The following is a 6,444-nucleotide window of genomic DNA, read 5'->3' on the forward strand; positions in this document are numbered from 1 at the left end:
CTGCAACCACCATGCCGCCGCCCCTTCAAACGCGCTGCAATCTCCGATCAACACAGGCTGCGGGAGATCTCTTTCTCCCTTCAAAACGACTCTGCCGCGCCCGATTCCTATTTTGAAATCGCAGGCCAGTTTTGGTGATAGAGAAGCAGTCAACCCTAAGAGGATTCGTAGCGGTTCACGAAAGCAGAATTTTGGCTATGCAATGACCATTATACCCCCGCCTTGTTATTGTTGAGTAAATTTGTGATTGATGGAACTAATATCTCATTAAATTCGAAAATTAATTCTAGCCCTTGATTTTTTTGATCTTGTGGCTATGATTTGTTCTCTAGTTATTTGGTTAAGGGGCATTTGCCATAGATCACTACTATATATATATATATATATATATATATATGTATATAAATATAAAATTCTAGTTTCACTTCCAACATATATAAAATTCATATTAAACTATAATTATTCATCCAATAAAATTTCATAAACAACAAATTAAAATAAAACGCCTTATTTACATAACAAAAGTTCAAAGTATCTAATGCCAAAATGTTTTTTAACATGCATACTAAACAATATTAAAAGTTTTGTTCTTCTTCTATGTAAAATACACAAAAGATAATATCCAGAAGTGCATTGCTTGTTTCTTCAGATATGTTAGCCTCTTAAATCTGTCGAAAGAGCAAACGTTCTCTGCGACACCACCTGAAATGTTTGATTTTAAAAATATGGAGTTATACATAAACAACAAATATATATATGTAGTATGTACCAGAAGAACTAAAAAAACTGTAAGAAATAAATTATCAAAGAATGAAATATAACCAAACAGGAAAAGAAACACACATATCAGAAAATGGAGGCACAAAACAGAAAATGGAGGCAAAAGCATCTGAAGAGAATGTCTTGTATGCATGAAAATGATAGGACTCACAAACTTGAAATTTAAATCATTATTTTGTGAAGTTCGACATTTTGCACATTGTACTTGTACATAGTTTGTCCTATCTAAGTAAGAGAATATGGGGACTCATATAATTTGCAATTATTTCTGAGATTTTCTTTCTTGATGAGCTAATGGATAGCGCATATTGATCATTTGACCTACTACCTGACGGACCTTGCATGTCTGATGCCAGGGGTTAATGGATGAAATTAATGCATCTTTGGTTAAGAGGAAAGAGGAAACTGAAATGGGTACTGAATTGACACGCATTGATATCATTAAATGCTCACAGTCTAAGAAGGTTAGGTTTCGAGGTGTTAATCTCTCTGGGCTTGAAGATTAGATATATATGATAAGAAACTATATCTACTGGGGAATTTGAAATGATTTACAACCACAAAGCCATATGTATAACATGAGAAGAAAAATAAAGGTCAAAATAATCCCTAGTAGCATAATAAAATGCATATACCAAATTAATCATACAAATACTATAATTTATTTAAATTTTCCAAATACCGGTGGTCCAAGAGAATGTATCAATATTCAATGGTTGTCACTTAATGGGTTCCATCTGCATACATAAAGGTGGATATGCACTATGGATCAAACTAAAGTGCATTTGTAATTATATGTAAGTAAATAATTTATAAAATATACCAAAAAAACATGGCCAACAATCATATGACCAACTGTCTGGGAAAGCTCTTGCAAGTTGTCGTAGGGTCTGATCAATTGTTCCTTAGGTTCAACCACAACTTTAACATTTATTTCACACCAATTCAATCCCAACATTCGTCCGCCAACTTTTGTACTTGGATCTATGCTATGAATACATCCTTTAGCAACGATTTTTTTTGTGAAAACACTTCTTAGACACACGTATGTAGCAACCTCCAAAACATAAAAATTGATTAATCACCATTTTTAATATGTAAATATATTTTTAAATGGTATGAAAATAAAAGCAAAGCTACCTGATCAATATGAGCTGTTGTAGCATTTACTGAGGAAGGCTCAGAGACTATCACATTTGGCCTAGTGCCTTCTTGTGAACCACTAGTTCTTTCTTGTGTTGCAAGCCTTGCCTCCAGCCGTTCAATCTTTTCTCGATACTCCACTAGCAAACGGTTTGATGTGCTTTTAGAAGTTTCGATTCATAAATCTGAAGGACGCACTCCCTTACCCATCATCCTTACATGGCCGGGTCTATCCTTCCCCATGATTTGGGCAAAGATATCATCTGGAGCAATTGCATCGTCCGAACCTTCAAAAGATTGATCACTACAATCTTCCATTGCTGACTGTTTACACAATTTTAAAAAGTTAATGTATAAATTTTAAAAAGCTAATTCACGAATTAGATTGCATAATACATTTCATATAATGGACAGATATACCGTCACATACAATTTTGCTAGAGACCGCATCACTTGTGCTTCCATTTGAAGAAACAAAACAAGTTTTGAAAAGTTGAACACGAGATGGGCATTGTCCAAGTTCTTTGGTCTAGGAATATGTACATTGTCAAACTACTAATATATTGTAACAAGAATGAGTACAATAAGAAAAAAGAAAGAAAGAAAACATTACCATTTTGGCTTTAACTTGGGCAAACGACTTCTTTCATGTTCTTTGATTCATTAACTTTTTCTCTCGAGCTTTTTTGTTTCTTTTGCTTGCATTCTAATAGCAAAGGAAAAAGGGGAAGTGAATGCATAGTTCAAATGAAATGAGTATTAGAATTGTAGATTAAACCTTGGCATGTTATGTTCTCCAATAGGCAAAGAGATTGATCCATTGAACTTCCAAAACTCTTTCGTCCCTATCATCTATTAAATGCTCGATAGGTACGTCAGCCCAGTATCGTGTTTTCAAGTTATGCTTCCAGTTTCTCCATTTAAGCCCGACAGATTCCAGAATCCACTTCTCATTAGTGATAGGGACATGGACTCGTAACTACGTTAAACATAGTCAGATAATGTTATATATATGTATATATATAATCATCAATCATGTAGTAAATGAGAAAGTTAAAAGATAGTCAAAAAGCATAGAAGGGAACGAAAAGATCTGACAAAGTTAAATAACATTAACTACCTTTTACAATGTCAAGCATCTCAGTTTTTTTCTCCTTTGGAATGGCATGCCAACTTTTAATATCTATAGGACAATAATTACCGCTTCTTGCAATCGAACCTAGGAAATGGCAGAGAGTGCTATCCTCACCACCTATAGCTTGACCGAACTCATTATATTCAACATGAATGGGAGACAAGTTTAGAGGGCGACCCCAAATATTTTTCATATACGTAGGGCCTCTACTTTGCTTTTCAACAATTTCAGCACCAGATGCAATGCTTTGAAGAACGACGAGTATAATATGATTAGTCTATTATTTAAAAGGTTACACAACTTGTCACAATGTTTGATTTCCCATTACCTTCATCTTCTTGTTGTTCGACGTCTACACTCAAGCCCTCATTCTCCAATGGTGGCACACTTTCATGGCTGTGGTGCGAAGGGCCATGAAGATGTGACCATGTCCAAAGTTTTTTAATGTAGATTTCTACAATAAACTCTTCTGCCTATTGCTGTCTTAGTAGTGAAACTTGTATATCATTATAAAAGAATATATTGAAATCATAACTGCTTCATTAGAGTAATAAAGTAATCAGTTCACTGTTTATTATTACCTTCATCGGTTTCCAACCTTTGTTGTGAAACATTTGGTTCGTCTTGCAAACAAACACTTTTGCTAACTGCCCTCGTCATTTAGAAGTCATAACTGCTACATTAGAGTAATAAAGTAAGCATAGACAACATGATTATTGATCATTATAAGAGGATAACATTCACCATTATTCATAACCAGAAAATGCTGTAGGACTTCAATAGAGGTGCATTCTGTTATAAACTCTCCATTGTTCATAATCTGACAGCTTGGCTACTGACACTAGTTTGGCTCATAACGACTTCAATAACTTTATGATTTAGGAATATTCTCTAGAGAAAATGAACCTTAGGTTGTATGCTTTACTAGGGCAGTAGAAAGCTTTCGCATATCAGAGATTTTAACAATGTTGTTAGTAGATCCGATTGCTAAAAACCACTCATTAAATGGATTGAAGGCTAAGCATTTAATTTTGGCCAATGAAATATGCATCCCTGTTGATCAAAACAAGTGCAAGCATAAGAGATAATACTATACTTATATTTCACCCAAAATAAACCTAAACCACTATCAATGAAGTTCCCACGATGCACCCAAAATTGTCAAAAATTGTATTCCAAACATAAATAAGCATAATTCTTCCCAGAACAGGGACTATATATATTAACCAACTTCAGTTAATTTCAAGCATTATTTCACCTTCTCAAAGTAATTTCAAACGAGAAACCCTACAATCCAACAATGAAAACATATATTACTCTTGTAAGAATGTCTCCATCAAGATTCAGTAAAGAACACTTACCTTATAATCGAATTAGAAATTCCCGATGTTAGAGAATTAACCTTCAGCTGTTTTTTCGAATTATCTTTGGTCACCAGAGTGAGTTATTCTTTTCGCTTGGGAATTGTAGAAAGAAATTGTAAATTGGGAGTTGTGGAAAGAGTGGACGGTTGTGATATTTGAGATTTAGCGCTATTATTTTTCTTCGCTTGGCGCTTGATTTTCACAAAGTGAAGAATGATAAATACACGTATATTAGTATATATATCAATAAAATATGTCTATGTATGCACAATAAAATAATACTAATATCAACATCCATCTAAATTGTTGAAACTTGCGTATTTTTAGCAGAATAAAATAATCAACTTCCATCTAAATTGTTAACAATGAGTATCATTTATTTGCATACTATTTTAAAACATTGCTGATTATCAAGTTTTAAAAATAGTTGTTTTAATGACTTTCTTAATTAATTTTTCGTAAGGATATTAATAAAAATCATAAGTAATTGCTTAAAATAGAGCTATAAGTAAAAAATATTTAATGTAATTTAAGTCAAATTCAACATGAGTTTTGACAGTTTAGACAATTAATTTTTGGAACTTTCCAAAATATTAATTTCTTTAATTTAGTAATTTTTTAAATGTTACCATCAATAAAAAATTCACATGTTTTCTTACTAATCTAGTACTCCCTCCGTCTTGATTGACTTCTTTTTTGCACTCGTTTTAAAAAAAACTGCAATAAATAGTTAGAGTGGATAAATAGTAACGTAAAAGCAAGAATAATGTAGAGAAGCATCTTAACGACATCTGTTAGAATTCCATAATAGTCCAACTCGCTAAAGATTGGATTTTGATCCCTAGTACTTTTTTTCCAAAATTAACTCCTATATAAGGGAGGAAATTACAAATAAACTCCTATACTATAGATAGGAGGAAATTACAACTGATGTCAAGAGGGCTCGAACTCAGCACCTAATGCAATAATGTCTAAGCTCCTTGCCGCTAGGACAAAGGCTCTGAACTTGATCCCTAGTACTTGAAAAACTTGACGTTGTAGCTTTAACACGCACCCCCTATTTTGTGTTTTCTTTGTACACTCCAAATCTTTTGTGTTGAACCGGAAACCATTTAAAATATACTTTTTGAAGGGGTTGGCAGTGGAAGCGTGCGTAAAATCCGATCACATAATTTGATCTATTTAGCAGATTATTTAGACAAATTCTATTAGCGTAATTATCACATGTATCATGCTCATAACTTGAATTAAAACATGCTTTAGCATATTAAATCCCTAAAACATGCTTACTACGGAATTAGCCAATTTACCTCGTTGATTCAATCAAGAATCGATGATGGCTTGCTCCGTCTCCACGTGAAGATCTTCAGTACTCGACCTCGGATCTTCTGACTGGTGTCCCGGACTGTACACTGATATTTGTGTGGGCAAATCTCACCAGCGTACTAGGACTTGAATAACGAAGACAGAACTCTGCTCATGGAGGAAGCAATTTTCGAACTCTCTCTCTCTCTGAGGGGGACGAAAATTCTGAGTAATAAAAATTATTCATCTCCCTTTCTGTCTCCTTTATTCTCCTATTTATATTAAGTCACATATTGGGCCCAGTCAGGGATTTAAGGAAGAATTTGGATCAGGCCTCACCCAATTAGCTTTTTACTAATTAAATTGAACCCACAATTAATATAAGCTTATATTGGAATATTACAAGCAGCCACTACAGAAGTAATATTGCAATGCCTTTCCAATTCCGAAATTACGAGTATTTCGGGTTTCCTTTTTAAGTAAGTAATTTATTTCCCGTGCTTAAGATGGATACATCCATTAATTAATTAATGTCTGCTATGGACTTAATTAATTAACATATTTTAATCTCCAAGAGTGGACTCAACAAGAAACTCTTATTTATTATTCATAGAGTAATTAAACTCCAACTAGCTAGGTTCCGAATAATAAAACCTTGTTTCGAGCTCCTCTCGTGGAGGTTATCAAACGAGACTCTCCTCGCACACGATTCAACGT

At 33.7% G+C, this 6,444-nt stretch overlaps 1 long non-coding RNA gene across 8 annotated transcripts; it reads right to left on the minus strand.

The window, feature by feature from the left end:
• Positions 1-492: 492 nt before the first annotated feature.
• Positions 493-4,617, minus strand: LOC121761557. 8 transcript variants are annotated; one of them, XR_006042033.1, is made up of 8 exons: positions 4,420-4,617; positions 3,044-3,731; positions 2,702-2,902; positions 2,537-2,629; positions 2,354-2,452; positions 1,921-2,247; positions 1,604-1,837; positions 493-702 (listed from the first exon to the last, which is right to left on the minus strand). It is a non-coding gene; the product is annotated as an uncharacterized LOC121761557 (long non-coding RNA). The 8 variants fall into 8 exon arrangements; XR_006042039.1 differs by lacking the exon at positions 493-702 and having other exon boundaries at positions 1,420-1,837; positions 3,044-3,537; positions 3,640-3,731; XR_006042038.1 differs by lacking the exon at positions 493-702 and having other exon boundaries at positions 1,420-1,837; positions 3,044-3,541; positions 3,640-3,731.
• Positions 4,618-6,444: the final 1,827 nt, after the last annotated feature.

This window comes from Salvia splendens, chromosome 13 (assembly GCF_004379255.2).
Source record: "Salvia splendens isolate huo1 chromosome 13, SspV2, whole genome shotgun sequence".
NCBI classification, from domain to species: Eukaryota; Viridiplantae; Streptophyta; class Magnoliopsida; order Lamiales; family Lamiaceae; genus Salvia; species Salvia splendens.